Consider the following 22243-nt stretch of genomic DNA (forward strand, 5'->3'; position numbering starts at 1 on the left):
TCTTTGGAAAGGCCATTGTACGTGTCCAGGGCCTGTGGCCCGGAGTGGCCGTCCGCCTTCTGAAACTCCGAACGGATCAGGATACCTCCCAGACCGATAGTACCACCACAGGCAACTGTGGCTGGTTTGACAGTGCCAAGTGCCTCCTGCAAACTGACATCAGGAACCTGTCCTGGTGACTTTTGTTTCTCTGGGGAAAGGCCATCGATCATGTCCAGTGCCCGCTGGCCCGGAGTCCCGGCTGCCAGCTGAAATTCCGCACAGTTGAGGATACCTCCCAGATGCAAGGTGCCCCCACAGGCAACTGTGGCTGGTTTGACAGTGCCAAGTGCCTCCTGCAAACTGACATCAGGAACCTGGCCTGGTGACTTTTGTTTCTCTGGGGAAAGGCCATCGTTCATATCCTGCACCTGTAGGCCCGGAGTGGCCAGCTGCCTGCTGAAATTCCTCACGGATCAGGATACCTCCCAGATGCAAGGTCCTCCCACAGGCAACTGTGGCTGGTTTGACAGTGCCAAGTGCCTCCTGCAAACTGACATCAGGAACCTGGCCTGGTGACTTTTGTTTCTCTGGGGAAAAGCCGTGGTTCATGTCCAGGGCCTGGTGGCTCGAGTGGGCGGATGCCTGCTGAAATTCCGAAAGGATGAGGATAGCTCCCAGATGAAAGGAGCCCCCACAGGCAACTGTGGCTGGTTTGACAGTGCCAAGTGCCTCCTGCAAACTGACAGCAGGAACCTGGCCGGGTGAGTTTTGTTTCTCTTTGGAACGGCCATTGTACGTGTCCATGGCCTGTGGCCCGTAGTGGCCGGCAGCCTGCTGATATTCCGAACGGATCAGGATTCCTCCCAGAAGGAAAGCACCACCACAGGCAACTGTGGCTGGTTTGACAGTGCCAAGTGCCTCCTGCAAACTGACATCAGGAACCTGGCCTGGTGACTTTTGTTTCTCTGGGGAAAGGCCATCGTTCATGTCCAGGGCCCGGTGGCCTGGAGTGGCCGGCCGCCTGCTGAAATTCCGCACGGATCAGGATACCTCCCAGATGCAAGGTGACCCCACAGGCAACTGTGGTTGATTTGACAGTGCCAAGTGCCTCCTGCAAACTGACATCAGGAACCTGGCCTGGTGACTTTTGTTTCTCTTTGGAAAGGCCGTCGTTCATGTCCAGGGCCCGGTGGCCCGGAGTGGCCGGCTGCCTGCTGAAATTCCGCACGGTTGAGGATACCTCCCAGATGCAAGGTGCCCCCACAGGCAACAGTGGCTGGTTTGACAGTGCCAAGTGCCTCCTGCAAACTGACATCAGGAACCTGTCCTGGTGACTTTTGTTGCTCTGGGGAAAGGCCATCGATCTTGTCCAGTGCCCGCTGGCCCGGAGTCCCGGCTGCCTGCTGAAATTCCGCACGGTTGAGGATACCTCCCAGATGCAAGGTGCCCCCACAGGCAACTGTGGCTGGTTTGACAGTGCCAAGTGCCTCCTGCAAACTGACATCAGGAACCTGGCCTGGTGACTTTTGTTTCTCTTTGGAAAGGCCATCGTTCATATCCTGGACCTGTAGGCCGGAAGTGGCCAGCTGCCTGCTGAAATTCCTCACGGATCAGGATACCTCCCAGATGCAAGGTGCCCCCACAGGCAACTGTGGCTGGTTTGACAGTGCCAAGTGCCTCCTGCAAACTGACATCAGGAACCTGGCCTGGTGACTTTTGTTTCTCTTTGGAAAGGCCATCGTTCATGTCCAGGGCCCGGTGGCCCGCAGTGCCCGGCTGCCTGCTGAAATTCCTCACAGATCAGGATGCCGCCAAGATGCAAGGTGCCCCCACAGACACCTGTGGCTGATTTGACAGTGCCAAGTGCCTCCTGCAAATTGACATCAGGAACCTGGCCCGTTGACTTTTGTTTCTCTTTGGAAAGGCCATTGTACGTGTCCAGGGCCTGTGGCCCGGAGTGGCCGGCCGCCTTCTGAAACTCCGAACGGATCAGGATACCTCCCAGACCGATAGTACCACCACAGGCAACTGTGGCTGGTTTGACAGTGCCAAGTGCCTCCTGCAAACTGACATCAGGAACCTGTCCTGGTGACTTTTGTTGCTCTGGGGAAAGGCCATCGATCATGTCCAGTGCCCGCTGGCCCGGAGTCCCGTCTGCCAGCTGAAATTCTGCACAGTTGAGGATACCTCCCAGATGCAAGGTGCCCCCACAGGCAACTGTGGCTGGTTTGACAGTGCCAAGTGCCTCCTGCAAACTGACATCAGGAACCTGGCCTGGTGACTTTTGTTTCTCTGGGGAAAGGCCATCGTTCATATCCTGGACCTGTAGGCCCGGAGTGGCCAGCTGTGTGCTGAAATTCCTCACGGATCAGGATACCTCCAAGATGCAAGGTCCTCCCACAGGCAACTGTGGCTGGTTTGACAGGGCCAAGTGCCTCCTGCAAACTGACATCAGGAACCTGGTCTGGTGACTTTTGTTTCTCTGGGGAAAGGCCATCGTTCATGTCCAGGGCCCGGTGGCCTGGAGTGGCCGGCTGTCTGCTGAAATTCCGCATGGATCAGGATGCCTCCCAGATGAAAGGTGTACCCACAGGCAACTGTGGCTGGTTTGACAGTGCCAAGTGCCTCCTGCAAACTGACATCAGGAACCTGGCCTGGTGACTTTTGTTTCTCTGGGGAAAGGCCATAGATCGTGTCCAGGGCCTTGCGGCCCGGAGTGGCCGGCTGCCTGCTGAAATTCCTCAACGTTGAGGATACCTCCCAGATGCAAGGTGCCCCCACAGGCAACTGTGGCTGGTTTGACAGTGCCAAGTGCCTCCTGCAAACTGACATCAGGAACCTGGCCTGGTGACTTTTGTTTCTCTGGGGAAAGGCCATCGTTCATATCCTGGACCTGTAGGCCTGATGTTGCCAACTGCCTGCTGAAATTCCGCACGGATCAGGATACCTCCCAGATGCAAGTTCCTCCCACAGGCAACTGTGGCTGGTTTGACAGTGCCAAGAGCCTCCTGCAAACTGACATCAGGAACCTGGCCTGGTGACTTTTGTTTCTCTGGGGAAAGGCCATAGATCTTGTCCAGGGCCTTGCGGCCCGGAGTGGCCGGCTGCCTGCTGAAATTCCTCAACGTTGAGGATACCTCCCAGATGCAAGGTGCCCCCACAGGCAACAGTGGCTGTTTTTACAGTGCCAAGTGCCTCCTGCAAACTGACATCAGGAACCTGGCCTGGTGACTTTTGTTTCTCTTTGGAAAGGCCATCGTTCGTGTCCAGTGCCCGGTGGCCCGGAGTGCCCGGCAGCCTGCTGAAATTCCTCACGGATCAGGATGCCGCCAAGATGCAAGGTGCCCCCACAGACACCTGCGGCTGATTTGACAGTGCCAAGTGCCTCCTGCAAATTGACATCAGGAACCTGGCCCGTTGACTTTTGTTTCTCTTTGGAAAGGCCATTGTACATGTCCAGGGCCTGTGGCCCGGAGAGGCCTGCCGCCTGCTGAAATTCTGAACGGATCAGGATACCTCACAGAGCGATAGTACCACCACAGGCAACTGTGGCTGGTTTGACAGTGCCAAGTGCCTCCTGCAAACTGACATCAGGAACCTGGCCTGGTGACTTTTGTTTCTCTGGGGAAAGGCCATCGTTCTTATCCTGGACCTGTAGGCCCGGAGTGGCCAGCTGCCTGCTGAAATTCCTCACGGATCAGGATACCTCCCAGATGCAAGGTCCTCCCCCAGGCAACTGTGGCTGGTTTGACAGTGCCAAGTGCCTCCTGCAAACTGACATCAGGAACCTGGCCTGGTGACTTTTGTTTCTCTTTGGAAAGGCCATCGTTCATGTCCAGGGCCCGGTGGCCCGGAGTGCCCGGCTGCCTGCTGAAATTCCTCACGGATCAGGATGCCGCCAAGATGCAAGGTGCCCCCACAGACACCTGCGGCTGATTTGACAGTGCCAAGTGCCTCCTGCAAATTGACATCAGGAAACTGGCCTTGTGACTTTTGTTTCTCTTTGGAAAGGCCATTGTACATGTCCAGGGCCTGTGGCCAGGAGAGGCCGGCCGCCTGCTGAAATTCTGAACGGATCAGGATACCTCACAGAGCGATAGTACCACCACAGGCAAGTGTGGCTGGTTTGACAGTGCCAAGTGCCTCCTGCAAACTGACATCAGGAACCTGGCCTGGTGACTTTTGTTTCTCTGGGGAAAGGCCATCGTTCATATCCTGGACCTGTAGGCCTGATGTGGCCAACTGCCTGCTGAAATTCCGCACGGATCTGGATACCTCCCAGATGCAAGTTCCTCCCACAGGCAACTGTGGCTGGTTTGACAGTGCCAAGTGCCTCCTGCAAACTGACATCAGGAACCTGTCCTGGTGACTTTTGTTGCTCTGGGGAAAGGCCATCGATCATGTCCAGTGCCCGCTGGCCCGGAGTCCCGTCTGCCAGCTGAAATTCTGCACAGTTGAGGATACCTCCCAGATGCAAGGTGCCCCCACAGGCAACTGTGGCTGGTTTGACAGTGCCAAGTGCCTCCTGCAAACTGACATCAGGAACCTGGCCTGGTGACTTTTGTTTCTCTGGGGAAAGGCCATCGTTCATATCCTGGACCTGTAGGCCCGGAGTGGCCAGCTCTGTGCTGAAATTCCTCACGGATCAGGATACCTCCAAGATGCAAGGTCCTCCCACAGGCAACTGTGGCTGGTTTGACAGGGCCAAGTGCCTCCTGCAAACTGACATCAGGAACCTGGCCTGGTGACTTTTGTTTCTCTGGGGAAAGGCCATCGTTCATGTCCAGGGCCCGGTGGCCTGGAGTGGCCGGCTGTCTGCTGAAATTCCGCATGGATCAGGATGCCTCCCAGATGAAAGGTGTACCCACAGGCAACTGTGGCTGGTTTGACAGTGCCAAGTGCCTCATGCAAACTGACATCAGGAACCTGGCCTGGTGACTTTTGTTTCTCTGGGGAAAGGCCATAGATCGTGTCCAGGGCCTTGCGGCCCGGAGTGGCCGGCTGCCTGCTGAAATTCCTCAACGTTGAGGATACCTCCCAGATGCAAGGTGCCCCCACAGGCAACTGTGGCTGGTTTGACAGTGCCAAGTGCCTCCTGCAAACTGACATCAGGAACCTGGCCTGGTGACTTTTGTTTCTCTGGGGAAAGGCCATCGTTCATATCCTGGACCTGTAGGCCTGATGTTGCCAACTGCCTGCTGAAATTCCGCACGGATCAGGATACCTCCCAGATGCAAGTTCCTCCCACAGGCAACTGTGGCTGGTTTGACAGTGCCAAGAGCCTCCTGCAAACCGACATCAGGAACCTGGCCTGGTGACTTTTGTTTCTCTGGGGAAAGGCCATAGATCTTGTCCAGGGCCTTGCGGCCCGGAGTGGCCGGCTGCCTGCTGAAATTCCTCAACGTTGAGGATACCTCCCAGATGCAAGGTGCCCCCACAGGCAACAGTGGCTGTTTTTACAGTGCCAAGTGCCTCCTGCAAACTGACATCAGGAACCTGGCCTGGTGACTTTTGTTTCTCTTTGGAAAGGCCATCGTTCGTGTCCAGTGCCCGGTGGCCCGGAGTGCCCGGCAGCCTGCTGAAATTCCTCACGGATCAGGATGCCGCCAAGATGCAAGGTGCCCCCACAGACACCTGCGGCTGATTTGACAGTGCCAAGTGCCTCCTGCAAATTGACATCAGGAAACTGGCCCGGTGACTTTTGTTTCTCTTTGGAAAGGCCATTGTACATGTCCAGGGCCTGTGGCCCGGAGAGGCCTGCCGCCTGCTGAAATTCTGAACGGATCAGGATACCTCACAGAGCGATAGTACCACCACAGGCAACTGTGGCTGGTTTGACAGTGCCAAGTGCCTCCTGCAAACTGACATCAGGAACCTGGCCTGGTGACTTTTGTTTCTCTGGGGAAAGGCCATCGTTCTTATCCTGGACCTGTAGGCCCGGAGTGGCCAGCTGCCTGCTGAAATTCCTCACGGATCAGGATACCTCCCAGATGCAAGGTCCTCCCCCAGGCAACTGTGGCTGGTTTGACAGTGCCAAGTGCCTCCTGCAAACTGACATCAGGAACCTGGCCTGGTGACTTTTGTTTCTCTTTGGAAAGGCCATCGTTCATGTCCGGGGCCCGGTGGCCCGGAGTGCCCGGCTGCCTGCTGAAATTCCTCACGGATCAGGATGCCGCCAAGATGCAAGGTGCCCCCACAGACACCTGCGGCTGATTTGACAGTGCCAAGTGCCTCCTGCAAATTGACATCAGGAAACTGGCCTTGTGACTTTTGTTTCTCTTTGGAAAGGCCATTGTACATGTCCAGGGCCTGTGGCCAGGAGAGGCCGGCCGCCTGCTGAAATTCTGAACGGATCAGGATACCTCACAGAGCGATAGTACCACCACAGGCAAGTGTGGCTGGTTTGACAGTGCCAAGTGCCTCCTGCAAACTGACATCAGGAACCTGGCCTGGTGACTTTTGTTTCTCTGGGGAAAGGCCATCGTTCATATCCTGGACCTGTAGGCCTGATGTGGCCAACTGCCTGCTGAAATTCCGCACGGATCTGGATACCTCCCAGATGCAAGTTCCTCCCACAGGCAACTGTGGCTGGTTTGACAGTGCCAAGAGCCTCCTGCAAACTGACATCAGGAACCTGGCCTGGTGACTTTTGTTTCTCTGGGGAAAGGCCATAGATCTTGTCCAGGGCCTTGCGGCCCGGAGTGGCCGGCTGCCTGCTGAAATTCCTCAACGTTGAGGATACCTCCCAGATGCAAGGTGCCCCCACAGGCAACAGTGGCTGTTTTTACAGTGCCAAGTGCCTCCTGCAAACTGACATCAGGAACCTGGCCTGGTGACTTTTGTTTCTCTGGGGAAAGGCCATCGTTCGTGTCCAGTGCCCGGTGGCCTGGAGTGGCCGGCTGCCTGCTGAAATTCCGCACGGATGAGGATACCTCCCAGAAGCAAGGTGCCCCCACAGGCAACTGTGGCTGGTTTGACAGTGCCAAGTGCCTCCTGCAAACTGACATCAGGAACCTGGCCTGGTGACTTTTGTTTCTCTTTGGAAAGGCCATCGTTCATGTCCAGGGCCCGGTGGCCCGGAGTGGCCGGCTGCCTGCTGAAATTCCTCACAGATCAGGATGCCGCCAAGATGCAAGGTGCCCCCACAGACACCTGTGGCTGATTTGACAGTGCCAAGTGCCTCCTGCAAATTGACATCAGGAACCTGGCGCGTTGACTTTTGTTTCTCTTTGGAAAGGCCATTGTACGTGTCCAGGGCCTGTGGCCCGGAGTGGCCGACCGCCTTCTGAAACTCCGAACGGATCAGGATACCTCCCAGACCGATAGTACCACCACAGGCAACTGTGGCTGGTTTGACAGTGCCAAGTGCCTCCTGCAAACTGACATCAGGAACCTGTCCTGGTGACTTTTGTTTCTCTGGGGAAAGGCCATCGATCATGTCCAGTGCCCGCTGGCCCGGAGTCCCGGCTGCCAGCTGAAATTCCGCACAGTTGAGGATACCTCCCAGATGCAAGGTGCCCCCACAGGCAACTGTGGCTGGTTTGACAGTGCCAAGTGCCTCCTGCAAACTGACATCAGGAACCTGGCCTGGTGACTTTTGTTTCTCTGGGGAAAGGCCATTGTTCATATCCTGCACCTGTAGGCCCGGAGTGGCCAGCTGCCTGCTGAAATTCCTCACGGATCAGGATACCTCCCAGATGCAAGGTCCTCCCACAGGCAACTGTGGCTGGTTTGACAGTGCCAAGTGCCTCCTGCAAACTGACATCAGGAACCTGGCCTGGTGACTTTTGTTTCTCTGGGGAAAAGCCGTGGTTCATGTCCAGGGCCTGGTGGCTCGAGTGGGCGGATGCCTGCTGAAATTCCGAAAGGATGAGGATAGCTCCCAGATGAAAGGAGCCCCCACAGGCAACTGTGGCTGGTTTGACAGTGCCAAGTGCCTCCTGCAAACTGACAGCAGGAACCTGGCCGGGTGAGTTTTGTTTCTCTTTGGAACGGCCATTGTACGTGTCCATGGCCTGTGGCCCGTAGTGGCCGGCAGCCTGCTGATATTCCGAACGGATCAGGATTCCTCCCAGAAGGAAAGCACCACCACAGGCAACTGTGGCTGGTTTGACAGTGCCAAGTGCCTCCTGCAAACTGACATCAGGAACCTGGCCTGGTGACTTTTGTTTCTCTGGGGAAAGGCCATCGTTCATGTCCAGGGCCCGGTGGCCTGGAGTGGCCGGCCGCCTGCTGAAATTCCGCATGGATCAGGATGCCTCCCAGATGAAAGGTGTACCCACAGGCAACTGTGGCTGCTTTGACAGTGCCAAGTGCCTTCTGCAAACTGACATCAGGAACCTGGCCCGGTGACTTTTGTTTCTCTTTGGAAAGGCCATTGTACGTGTCCAGGGCCTGTGGCCTGGAGTGGCCGGCTGCCTGCTGAAATTCCGCACGGATCAGGATACCTCCCAGATGCAAGGTGACCCCACAGGCAACTGTGGTTGATTTGACAGTGCCAAGTGCCTCCTGCAAACTGACATCAGGAACCTGGCCTGGTGACTTTTGTTTCTCTTTGGAAAGGCCGTCGTTCATGTCCAGGGCCCGGTGGCCCGGAGTGGCCGGCTGCCTGCTGAAATTCTGAACGGATCAGGATGCCGCTAAGATGCAAGGTGCCCCCACAGACACCTGCGGCTGATTTGACAGTGCCAAGTGCCTCCTGCAAACTGACATCAGGAACCTGGCCCGGTGACTTTTGTTTCTCTTTGGAAAGGCCATTGTACGTGTCCAGGGCCTGTGGCCCGGAGTGGCAGGCCGTCTGTGGATATTCCGAACGGATCAGGATTCCTCCCAGAACGAAAGTACCACCACAGGCAACTGTGGCTGGTTTGACAGTGCCAAGTGCCTCCTGCAAACTGACATCAGGAACCTGGCCTGGTGACTTTTGTTTCCCTTTGGAAAGGCCATCGTTCATGTCCAGGGCCCGGTGGCCCGGAGTGGCCGGTTGCCTGCTGAAATTCCGCATGGATCAGGATTCCTCCCAGATGAAAGGTGTACCCACAGGCAACTGTGGCTGGTTAGACAGTGCCAAGTGCCTCCTGCAAACTGACATCGGAACCTCTCCTGGTGACTTTTGTTGCTCTGGGGAAAGGCCATCGATCGTGTCCAGTGCCCGGCGGCCCGGAGTCCAGGCTGCCTGCTGAAATTCCGCACGGTTGAGGATACCTCCCAGATGCAAGGTGCCCCCACAGGCAACTGTGGCTGGTTTGACAGTGCCAAGTGCCTCCTGCAAACTGACATCAGGAACCTGGCCTGGTGACTTTTGTTTCTCTTTGGAAAGGCCATCGTTCATGTCCAGGGCCCGGTGGCCCGGAGTGGCCGGCTGCCTGCTGAAATTCCTCACGGATCAGGATGCCGCCAAGATGCAAGGTGCCTCCACAGACACCTGTGGCTGGTTTGACAGTGCCAAGTGCCTCCTGCAAACTGACATCAGGAACCGGGCCCGGTGACTTTTGTTTCTCTTTGGAAAGGCCATTGTACGTGTCCAGGGCCTGTGGCCGGGAGTGGCAGGCCGCCTGCTGAAATTCCGAACGGATCAGGATACCTCCCAGACCGATAGTACCACCACAGGCAACTGTGGCTGGTTTGACAGTGCCAAGTGCCTCCTGCAAACTGACATCGGAACCTGTCCTGGTGACTTTTGTTGCTCTGGGGAAAGGCCATCGTTCGTGTCCAGTGCCCGCTGGCCCGGAGTCCCGGCTGCCTGCTGAAATTCCGCACGGTTGAGGATACCTCCCAGATGCAAGGTGCCCCCACAGGCAACTGTGGCTGGTTTGACAGTGCCAAGTGCCTCCTGCAAACTGACATCAGGAACCTGGCCTGGTGACTTTTGTTTCTCTTTGGAAAGGCCATCGTTCGTGCCCAGTGCCCGGTGGCCTGGAGTGGCCGGCTGCCTGCTGAAATTCCGCAAGGATGAGGATACCTCCCAGATGCAAGGTGCCCCCACAGGCAACTGTAGCTGGTTTGACAGTGCCAAGTGCCTCCTGCAAACTGACAGCAGGAACCTGGCCTGGTGACTTTTGTTTCTCTTTGGAAAAGCCATCGTTCATGTCCAGGGCCCGGTGGCCCGGAGTGGCCGGCTGCCTGCTGAAATTCTGAACGGATCAGGATGCCGCCAAGATGCAAGGTGCCCCCACAGACACCTGTGGCTGATTTGACAGTGCCAAGTGCCTCCTGCAAACTGACATCAGGAACCTGGCCCGGTGACTTTTGTTTCTCTTTGGAAAGGCCATTGTACGTGTCCAGGGCCTGTGGCCCGGAGTGGCCGGCCTCCTGCTGAAATTCCGAACGGATCAGGATTCCTCCCAGAACGAAAGCGCCACCACAGGCAACAGTGGCTGGTTTGACAGTGCCAAGTGCCTCCTGCAAACTGACATCAGGAACCTGTCCTGGTGACTTTTGTTGCTCTGGGGAAAGGCCATCGATCTTGTCCAGTGCCCGCTGGCCCGGAGTCCCGGCTGCCTGCTGAAATTCCGCACGGTTGTGGATACCTCCCAGATGCAAGGTGCCCCCACAGGCAACTGTGGCTGGTTTGACAGTGCCAAGTGCCTCCTGCAAACTGACATCAGGAACCTGGCCTGGTGACTTTTGTTTCTCTGGGGAAAGGCCATCGTTCATATCCTGGACCTGTAGGCCGGAAGTGGCCAGCTGCCTGCTGAAATTCCTCACGGATCAGGATACCTCCCAGATGCAAGGTGCCCCCACAGGCAACTGTGGCTGGTTTGACAGTGCCAAGTGCCTCCTGCAAACTGACATCAGGAACCTGGCCTGGTGACTTTTGTTTCTCTGGGGAAAGGCCATCGTTCGTGTCCAGGGCCTTGCGGCCCGGAGTGGCCGGCTGCCTGCTGAAATTCCTCAACGTTGAGGATACCTCCCAGATGCAAGGTGCCCCCACAGGCAACTGTGGCTGGTTTGACAGTGCCAAGTGCCTCCTGCAAACTGACATCAGGAACCTGGCCTGGTGACTTTTGTTTCTCTTTGGAAAGGCCATCGTTCATGTCCAGGGCCCGGTGGCCCGCAGTGCCCGGCTGCCTGCTGAAATTCCTCACAGATCAGGATGCCGCCAAGATGCAAGGTGCCCCCACAGACACCTGTGGCTGATTTGACAGTGCCAAGTGCCTCCTGCAAATTGACATCAGGAACCTGGCCCGTTGACTTTTGTTTCTCTTTGGAAAGGCCATTGTACGTGTCCAGGGCCTGTGGCCCGGAGTGGCCGGCCGCCTTCTGAAACTCCGAACGGATCAGGATACCTCCCAGACCGATAGTACCACCACAGGCAACTGTGGCTGGTTTGACAGTGCAAAGTGCCTCCTGCAAACTGACATCAGGAACCTGTCCTGGTGACTTTTGTTGCTCTGGGGAAAGGCCATCGATCATGTCCAGTGCCCGCTGGCCCGGAGTCCCGTCTGCCAGCTGAAATTCTGCACAGTTGAGGATACCTCCCAGATGCAAGGTGCCCCCACAGGCAACTGTGGCTGGTTTGACAGTGCCAAGTGCCTCCTGCAAACTGACATCAGGAACCTGGCCTGGTGACTTTTGTTTCTCTGGGGAAAGGCCATCGTTCATATCCTGGACCTGTAGGCCCGGAGTGGCCAGCTGTGTGCTGAAATTCCTCACGGATCAGGATACCTCCAAGATGCAAGGTCCTCCCACAGGCAACTGTGGCTGGTTTGACAGGGCCAAGTGCCTCCTGCAAACTGACATCAGGAACCTGGCCTGGTGACTTTTGTTTCTCTGGGGAAAGGCCATCGTTCATGTCCAGGGCCCGGTGGCCTGGAGTGGCCGGCTGTCTGCTGAAATTCCGCATGGATCAGGATGCCTCCCAGATGAAAGGTGTACCCACAGGCAACTGTGGCTGGTTTGACAGTGCCAAGTGCCTCCTGCAAACTGACATCAGGAACCTGGCCTGGTGACTTTTGTTTCTCTGGGGAAAGGCCATAGATCGTGTCCAGGGCCTTGCGGCCCGGAGTGGCCGGCTGCCTGCTGAAATTCCTCAACCTTGAGGATACCTCCCAGATGCAAGGTGCCCCCACAGGCAACTGTGGCTGGTTTGACAGTGCCAAGTGCCTCCTGCAAACTGACATCAGGAACCTGGCCTGGTGACTTTTGTTTCTCTGGGGAAAGGCCATCGTTCATATCCTGGACCTGTAGGCCTGATGTTGCCAACTGCCTGCTGAAATTCCGCACGGATCAGGATACCTCCCAGATGCAAGTTCCTCCCACAGGCAACTGTGGCTGGTTTGACAGTGCCAAGAGCCTCCTGCAAACTGACATCAGGAACCTGGCCTGGTGACTTTTGTTTCTCTGGGGAAAGGCCATAGATCTTGTCCAGGGCCTTGCGGCCCGGAGTGGCCGGCTGCCTGCTGAAATTCCTCAACGTTGAGGATACCTCCCAGATGCAAGGTGCCCCCACAGGCAACAGTGGCTGTTTTTACAGTGCCAAGTGCCTCCTGCAAACTGACATCAGGAACCTGGCCTGGTGACTTTTGTTTCTCTGGGGAAAGGCCATCGTTCGTGTCCAGTGCCCGGTGGCCCGGAGTGCCCGGCAGCCTGCTGAAATTCCTCACGGATCAGGATGCCGCCAAGATGCAAGGTGCCCCCACAGACACCTGCGGCTGATTTGACAGTGCCAAGTGCCTCCTGCAAATTGACATCAGGAAACTGGCCCGGTGACTTTTGTTTCTCTTTGGAAAGGCCATTGTACATGTCCAGGGCCTGTGGCCCGGAGAGGCCTGCCGCCTGCTGAAATTCTGAACGGATCAGGATACCTCACAGAGCGATAGTACCACCACAGGCAACTGTGGCTGGTTTGACAGTGCCAAGTGCCTCCTGCAAACTGACATCAGGAACCTGGCCTGGTGACTTTTGTTTCTCTGGGGAAAGGCCATCGTTCTTATCCTGGACCTGTAGGCCCGGAGTGGCCAGCTGCCTGCTGAAATTCCTCACGGATCAGGATACCTCCCAGATGCAAGGTCCTCCCCCAGGCAACTGTGGCTGGTTTGACGGTGCCAAGTGCCTCCTGCAAACTGACATCAGGAACCTGGCCTGGTGACTTTTGTTTCTCTTTGGAAAGGCCATCGTTCATGTCCGGGGCCCGGTGGCCCGGAGTGCCCGGCTGCCTGCTGAAATTCCTCACGGATCAGGATGCCGCCAAGATGCAAGGTGCCCCCACAGACACCTGCGGCTGATTTGACAGTGCCAAGTGCCTCCTGCAAATTGACATCAGGAAACTGGCCTTGTGACTTTTGTTTCTCTTTGGAAAGGCCATTGTACATGTCCAGGGCCTGTGGCCAGGAGAGGCCGGCCGCCTGCTGAAATTCTGAACGGATCAGGATACCTCACAGAGCGATAGTACCACCACAGGCAAGTGTGGCTGGTTTGACAGTGCCAAGTGCCTCCTGCAAACTGACATCAGGAACCTGGCCTGGTGACTTTTGTTGCTCTGGGGAAAGGCCATCGTTCATATCCTGGACCTGTAGGCCTGATGTGGCCAACTGCCTGCTGAAATTCCGCACGGATCAGGATACCTCCCAGATGCAAGTTCCTCCCACAGGCAACTGTGGCTGGTTTGACAGTGCCAAGAGCCTCCTGCAAACTGACATCAGGAACCTGGCCTGGTGACTTTTGTTTCTCTGGGGAAAGGCCATAGATCTTGTCCAGGGCCTTGCAGCCCGGAGTGGCCGGCTGCCTGCTGAAATTCCTCAACGTTGAGGATACCTCCCAGATGCAAGGTGCCCCCACAGGCAACAGTGGCTGTTTTTACAGTGCCAAGTGCCTCCTGCAAACTGACATCAGGAACCTGGCCTGGTGACTTTTGTTTCTCTGGGGAAAGGCCATCGTTCGTGTCCAGTGCCCGGTGGCCTGGAGTGGCCGGCTGCCTGCTGAAATTCCGCACGGATGAAGATACCTCCCAGAAGCAAGGTGCCCCCACAGGCAACTGTGGCTGGTTTGACAGTGCCAAGTGCCTCCTGCAAACTGACATCAGGAACCTGGCCTGGTGACTTTTGTTTCTCTTTGGAAAGGCCATCGTTCATGTCCAGGGCCCGGTGGCCCGGAGTGGCCGGCTGCCTGCTGAAATTCCTCACAGATCAGGATGCCGCCAAGATGCAAGTTGCCCCCACAGACACCTGTGGCTGATTTGACAGTGCCAAGTGCCTCCTGCAAATTGACATCAGGAACCTGGCCCGTTGACTTTTGTTTCTCTTTGGAAAGGCCATTGTACGTGTCCAGGGCCTGTGGCCCGGAGTGGCCGACCGCCTTCTGAAACTCCGAACGGATCAGGATACCTCCCAGACCGATAGTACCACCACAGGCAACTGTGGCTGGTTTGACAGTGCCAAGTGCCTCCTGCAAACTGACATCAGGAACCTGTCCTGGTGACTTTTGTTTCTCTGGGGAAAGGCCATCGATCATGTCCAGTGCCCGCTGGCCCGGAGTCCCGGCTGCCAGCTGAAATTCCGCACAGTTGAGGATACCTCCCAGATGCAAGGTGCCCCCACAGGCAACTGTGGCTGGTTTGACAGTGCCAAGTGCCTCCTGCAAACTGACATCAGGAACCTGGCCTGGTGACTTTTGTTTCTCTGGGGAAAGGCCATAGATCGTGTCCAGGGCCTTGCGGCCCGGAGTGGCCGGCTGCCTGCTGAAATTCCTCAACGTTGAGGATACCTCCCAGCTGCAAGGTGCCCCCACAGGCAACAGTGGCTGGTTTGACAGTGCCAAGTGCCTCCTGCAAACAGACATCAGGAACCTGGCCTGGTGACTTTTGTTTCTCTGGGGAAAGGCCATCGTTCGTGTCCAGTGCCCGGTGGCCTGGAGTGGCCGGCTGCCTGCTGAAATTCCGCACGGATGAGGATACCTCCCAGATGCAAGGTGCCCCCACAGGCAACTGTGGCTGGTTTGACAGTGCCAAGTGCCTCCTGCAAACTGACATCAGGAACCTGGCCTGGTGACTTTTGTTTCTCTTTGGAAAGGCCATCGTTCATGTCCAGGGCCCGGTGGCCCGGAGTGGCCGGCTGCCTGCTGAAATTCCTCACAGATCAGGATGCCGCCAAGATGCAAGTTGCCCCCACAGACACCTGTGGCTGATTTGACAGTGCCAAGTGCCTCCTGCAAATTGACATCAGGAACCTGGCCCGTTGACTTTTGTTTCTCTTTGGAAAGGCCATTGTACGTGTCCAGGGCCTGTGGCCCGGAGTGGCCGACCGCCTTCTGAAACTCCGAACGGATCAGGATACCTCCCAGACCGATAGTACCACCACAGGCAACTGTGGCTGGTTTGACAGTGCCAAGTGCCTCCTGCAAACTGACATCAGGAACCTGTCCTGGTGACTTTTGTTTCTCTGGGGAAAGGCCATCGATCATGTCCAGTGCCCGCTGGCCCGGAGTCCCGGCTGCCAGCTGAAATTCCGCACAGTTGAGGATACCTCCCAGATGCAAGGTGCCCCCACAGGCAACTGTGGCTGGTTTGACAGTGCCAAGTGCCTCCTGCAAACTGACATCAGGAACCTGGCCTGGTGACTTTTGTTTCTCTGGGGAAAGGCCATAGATCGTGTCCAGGGCCTTGCGGCCCGGAGTGGCCGGCTGCCTGCTGAAATTCCTCAACGTTGAGGATACCTCCCAGCTGCAAGGTGCCCCCACAGGCAACAGTGGCTGGTTTGACAGTGCCAAGTGCCTCCTGCAAACAGACATCAGGAACCTGGCCTGGTGACTTTTGTTTCTCTGGGGAAAGGCCATCGTTCGTGTCCAGTGCCCGGTGGCCTGGAGTGGCCGGCTGCCTGCTGAAATTCCGCACGGATGAGGATACCTCCCAGATGCAAGGTGCCCCCACAGGCAACTGTGGCTGGTTTGACAGTGCCAAGTGCCTCCTGCAAACTGACATCAGGAACCTGGCCTGGTGACTTTTGTTTCTCTTTGGAAAGGCCATCGTTCATGTCCAGGGCCCGGTGGCCCGCAGTGCCCGGCTGCCTGCTGAAATTCCTCACAGATCAGGATGCCGCCAAGATGCAAGGTGCCCCCACAGACACCTGTGGCTGATTTGACAGTGCCAAGTGCCTCCTGCAAATTGACATCAGGAACGTGGCCCGTTGACTTTTGTTTCCATTTGGAAAGGCCATTGTACGTGTCCAGGGCCTGTGGCCCGGAGTGGCCGGCCGCCTTCTGAAACTCCGAACGGATCATGATACCTCCCAGACCGATAGTACCACCACAGGCAACTGTGGCTGGTTTGACAGTGCCAAGTGCCTCCTGCAAACTGACATCAGGAACCTGTCCTGGTGACTTTTGTTGCTCTGGGGAAAGGCCATCGATCATGTCCAGTGCCCGCTGGCCCGGAGTCCCGGCTGCCAGCTGAAATTCCGCACAGTTGAGGATACCTCCCAGATGCAAGGTGCCCCCACAGGCAACTGTGGCTGGTTTGACTGTGCCAAGTGCCTCCTGCAAACTGACATCAGGAACCTGGCCTGGTGACTTTTGTTTCTCTGGGGAAAGGCCATCGTTCATATCCTGGACCTGTAGGCCCGGAGTGGCCAGCTACCTGCTGAAATTCCAAACGGATCAGGATACCTCCCAGATGCAAGGTCCTCCCACAGGCAACTGTGGCTGGTTTGACAGGGCCAAGTGCCTCCTGCAAACTGACATCAGGAACCTGGCCTGGTGACTTTTGTTTCTCTTTGGAAAGGTCATGGTTCGTGTCCCATGCCTGGTGGCCCGTAGTAGCCGGCCGCCTGCTGAAATTCTGAACGGATGAGGATACCTCGCGAACAGAAAGTACCACCATAGCAACTGGGGCTGGTTTGACAGTGCCAACTGCCTCCTGCAAACTGACATCAGGAACCTGTCCTGGTGACTTTTGTTGCTCTGGGGAAAGGCCATCGTTCATATCCAGTGCCCGCTGGCCCGGACTCCCGGCTGCCAGCTGAAATTCCGCACAGTTGAGGATACCTCCCAGATGCAAGGTCCTCCCACAGGCAACTGTGGCTGGTTTGACAGTGCCAAGTGCCTCCTGCAAACTGACATCAGGAACCTGGCCTGGTGACTTTTGTTTCTCTGTGGAAAAGCCGTGGTTCATGTCCAGGGGCTGGTGGCTCGAGTGTGCGGATGCCTGCTGAAATTCCGAAAGGATGAGGATAGCTCCCAGATGAAAGGAGCCCCCACAGGCAACTGTGGCTGGTTTGACAGTGCCAAGTGCCTCCTGCAAACTGACAGCAGGAACCTGGCCTGGTGACTTTTGTTTCTCTTTGGAACGGCCATTGTACGTGTCCAGGGCCTGTGGCCCGTAGCGGCCGGCAGCCTGCTGATATTCCGAACGGATCAGGATTCCTCCCAGAACGAAAGTACCACCACAGGCAACTGTGGCTGGTTTGACAGTGCCAAGTGCCTCCTGCAAACTGACATCAGGAACCTGGCCTGGTGACTTTTGTTTCTCTGGGGAAAGGCCATCGTTCTTATCCTGGACCTGTAGGCCCGGAGTGGCCAGCTGCCTGCTGAAATTCCTCACGGATCAGGATACCTCCCAGATGCAAGGTCCTCCCCCAGGCAACTGTGGCTGGTTTGACAGTGCCAAGTGCCTCCTGCAAACTGACATCAGGAACCTGGCCTGGTGACTTTTGTTTCTCTTTGGAAAGGCCATCGTTCATGTCCAGGGCCCGGTGGCCCGGAGTGCCCGGCTGCCTGCTGAAATTCCTCACGGATCAGGATGCCGCCAAGATGCAAGGTGCCCCCACAGACACCTGCGGCTGATTTGACAGTGCCAAGTGCCTCCTGCAAATTGACATCAGGAAACTGGCCTTGTGACTTTTGTTTCTCTTTGGAAAGGCCATTGTACATGTCCAGGGCCTGTGGCCAGGAGAGGCCGGCCGCCTGCTGAAATTCTGAACGGATCAGGATACCTCACAGAGCGATAGTACCACCACAGGCAAGTGTGGCTGGTTTGACAGTGCCAAGTGCCTCCTGCAAACTGACATCAGGAACCTGGCCTGGTGACTTTTGTTTCTCTGGGGAAAGGCCATCGTTCATATCCTGGACCTGTAGGCCTGATGTGGCCAACTGCCTGCTGAAATTCCGCACGGATCTGGATACCTCCCAGATGCAAGTTCCTCCCACAGGCAACTGTGGCTGGTTTGACAGTGCCAAGTGCCTCCTGCAAACTGACATCAGGAACCTGTCCTGGTGACTTTTGTTGCTCTGGGGAAAGGCCATCGATCATGTCCAGTGCCCGCTGGCCCGGAGTCCCGTCTGCCAGCTGAAATTCTGCACAGTTGAGGATACCTCCCAGATGCAAGGTGCCCCCACAGGCAACTGTGGCTGGTTTGACAGTGCCAAGTGCCTCCTGCAAACTGACATCAGGAACCTGGCCTGGTGACTTTTGTTTCTCTGGGGAAAGGCCATCGTTCATATCCTGGACCTGTAGGCCCGGAGTGGCCAGCTGTGTGCTGAAATTCCTCACGGATCAGGATACCTCCAAGATGCAAGGTCCTCCCACAGGCAACTGTGGCTGGTTTGACAGGGCCAAGTGCCTCCTGCAAACTGACATCAGGAACCTGGCCTGGTGACTTTTGTTTCTCTGGGGAAAGGCCATCGTTCATGTCCAGGGCCCGGTGGCCTGGAGTGGCCGGCTGTCTGCTGAAATTCCGCATGGATCAGGATGCCTCCCAGATGAAAGGTGTACCCACAGGCAACTGTGGCTGGTTTGACAGTGCCAAGTGCCTCCTGCAAACTGACATCAGGAACCTGGCCTGGTGACTTTTGTTTCTCTGGGGAAAGGCCATAGATCTTGTCCAGGGCCTTGCGGCCCGGAGTGGCCGGCTGCCTGCTGAAATTCCTCAACGTTGAGGATACCTCCCAGATGCAAGGTGCCCCCACAGGCAACTGTGGCTGGTTTGACAGTGCCAAGTGCCTCCTGCAAACTGACATCAGGAACCTGGCCTGGTGACTTTTGTTTCTCTGGGGAAAGGCCATCGTTCATATCCTGGACCTGTAGGCCTGATGTTGCCAACTGCCTGCTGAAATTCCGCACGGATCAGGATACCTCCCAGATGCAAGTTCCTCCCACAGGCAACTGTGGCTGGTTTGACAGTGCCAAGAGCCTCCTGCAAACTGACATCAGGAACCTGGCCTGGTGACTTTTGTTTCTCTGGGGAAAGGCCATAGATCTTGTCCAGGGCCTTGCGGCCCGGAGTGGCCGGCTGCCTGCTGAAATTCCTCAACGTTGAGGATACCTCCCAGATGCAAGGTGCCCCCACAGGCAACAGTGGCTGTTTTTACAGTGCCAAGTGCCTCCTGCAAACTGACATCAGGAACCTGGCCTGGTGACTTTTGTTTCTCTTTGGAAAGGCCATCGTTCGTGTCCAGTGCCCGGTGGCCCGGAGTGCCCGGCAGCCTGCTGAAATTCCTCACGGATCAGGATGCCGCCAAGATGCAAGGTGCCCCCACAGACACCTGCGGCTGATTTGACAGTGCCAAGTGCCTCCTGCAAATTGACATCAGGAAACTGGCCCGGTGACTTTTGTTTCTCTTTGGAAAGGCCATTGTACATGTCCAGGGCCTGTGGCCCGGAGAGGCCTGCCGCCTGCTGAAATTCTGAACGGATCAGGATACCTCACAGAGCGATAGTACCACCACAGGCAACTGTGGCTGGTTTGACAGTGCCAAGTGCCTCCTGCAAACTGACATCAGGAACCTGGCCTGGTGACTTTTGTTTCTCTGGGGAAAGGCCATCGTTCTTATCCTGGACCTGTAGGCCCGGAGTGGCCAGCTGCCTGCTGAAATTCCTCACGGATCAGGATACCTCCCAGATGCAAGGTCCTCCCCCAGGCAACTGTGGCTGGTTTGACAGTGCCAAGTGCCTCCTGCAAACTGACATCAGGAACCTGGCCTGGTGACTTTTGTTTCTCTTTGGAAAGGCCATCGTTCATGTCCGGGGCCCGGTGGCCCGGAGTGCCCGGCTGCCTGCTGAAATTCCTCACGGATCAGGATGCCGCCAAGATGCAAGGTGCCCCCACAGACACCTGCGGCTGATTTGACAGTGCCAAGTGCCTCCTGCAAATTGACATCAGGAAACTGGCCTTGTGACTTTTGTTTCTCTTTGGAAAGGCCATTGTACATGTCCAGGGCCTGTGGCCAGGAGAGGCCGGCCGCCTGCTGAAATTCTGAACGGATCAGGATACCTCACAGAGCGATAGTACCACCACAGGCAAGTGTGGCTGGTTTGACAGTGCCAAGTGCCTCCTGCAAACTGACATCAGGAACCTGGCCTGGTGACTTTTGTTTCTCTGGGGAAAGGCCATCGTTCATATCCTGGACCTGTAGGCCTGATGTGGCCAACTGCCTGCTGAAATTCCGCACGGATCTGGATACCTCCCAGATGCAAGTTCCTCCCACAGGCAACTGTGGCTGGTTTGACAGTGCCAAGAGCCTCCTGCAAACTGACATCAGGAACCTGGCCTGGTGACTTTTGTTTCTCTGGGGAAAGGCCATAGATCTTGTCCAGGGCCTTGCGGCCCGGAGTGGCCGGCTGCCTGCTGAAATTCCTCAACGTTGAGGATACCTCCCAGATGCAAGGTGCCCCCACAGGCAACAGTGGCTGTTTTTACAGTGCCAAGTGCCTCCTGCAAACTGACATCAGGAACCTGGCCTGGTGACTTTTGTTTCTCTGGGGAAAGGCCATCGTTCGTGTCCAGTGCCCGGTGGCCTGGAGTGGCCGGCTGCCTGCTGAAATTCCGCACGGATGAGGATACCTCCCAGAAGCAAGGTGCCCCCACAGGCAACTGTGGCTGGTTTGACAGTGCCAAGTGCCTCCTGCAAACTGACATCAGGAACCTGGCCTGGTGACTTTTGTTTCTCTTTGGAAAGGCCATCGTTCATGTCCAGGGCCCGGTGGCCCGGAGTGGCCGGCTGCCTGCTGAAATTCCTCACAGATCAGGATGCCGCCAAGATGCAAGGTGCCCCCACAGACACCTGTGGCTGATTTGACAGTGCCAAGTGCCTCCTGCAAATTGACATCAGGAACCTGGCCCGTTGACTTTTGTTTCTCTTTGGAAAGGCCATTGTACGTGTCCAGGGCCTGTGGCCCGGAGTGGCCGACCGCCTTCTGAAACTCCGAACGGATCAGGATACCTCCCAGACCGATAGTACCACCACAGGCAACTGTGGCTGGTTTGACAGTGCCAAGTGCCTCCTGCAAACTGACAGCAGGAACCTGTCCTGGTGACTTTTGTTTCTCTGGGGAAAGGCCATCGATCATGTCCAGTGCCCGCTGGCCCGGAGTCCCGGCTGCCAGCTGAAATTCCGCACAGTTGAGGATACCTCCCAGATGCAAGGTGCCCCCACAGGCAACTGTGGCTGGTTTGACAGTGCCAAGTGCCTCCTGCAAACTGACATCAGGAACCTGGCCTGGTGACTTTTGTTTCTCTGGGGAAAGGCCATTGTTCATATCCTGCACCTGTAGGCCCGGAGTGGCCAGCTGCCTGCTGAAATTCCTCACGGATCAGGATACCTCCCAGATGCAAGGTCCTCCCACAGGCAACTGTGGCTGGTTTGACAGTGCCAAGTGCCTCCTGCAAACTGACATCAGGAACCTGGCCTGGTGACTTTTGTTTCTCTGGGGAAAAGCCGTGGTTCATGTCCAGGGCCTGGTGGCTCGAGTGGGCGGATGCCTGCTGAAATTCCGAAAGGATGAGGATAGCTCCCAGATGAAAGGAGCCCCCACAGGCAACTGTGGCTGGTTTGACAGTGCCAAGTGCCTCCTGCAAACTGACAGCAGGAACCTGGCCGGGTGAGTTTTGTTTCTCTTTGGAACGGCCATTGTACGTGTCCATGGCCTGTGGCCCGTAGTGGCCGGCAGCCTGCTGATATTCCGAACGGATCAGGATTCCTCCCAGAAGGAAAGCACCACCACAGGCAACTGTGGCTGGTTTGACAGTGCCAAGTGCCTCCTGCAAACTGACATCAGGAACCTGGCCTGGTGACTTTTGTTTCTCTGGGGAAAGGCCATCGTTCATGTCCAGGGCCCGGTGGCCTGGAGTGGCCGGCCGCCTGCTGAAATTCCGCATGGATCAGGATGCCTCCCAGATGAAAGGTGTACCCACAGGCAACTGTGGCTGCTTTGACAGTGCCAAGTGCCTTCTGCAAACTGACATCAGGAACCTGGCCCGGAGACTTTTGTTTCTCTTTGGAAAGGCCATTGTACGTGTCCAGGGCCTGTGGCCTGGAGTGGCCGGCTGCCTGC

Source organism: Passer domesticus, chromosome 7 (genome assembly GCF_036417665.1).
Source record: "Passer domesticus isolate bPasDom1 chromosome 7, bPasDom1.hap1, whole genome shotgun sequence".
NCBI classification, from domain to species: Eukaryota; Metazoa; Chordata; class Aves; order Passeriformes; family Passeridae; genus Passer; species Passer domesticus.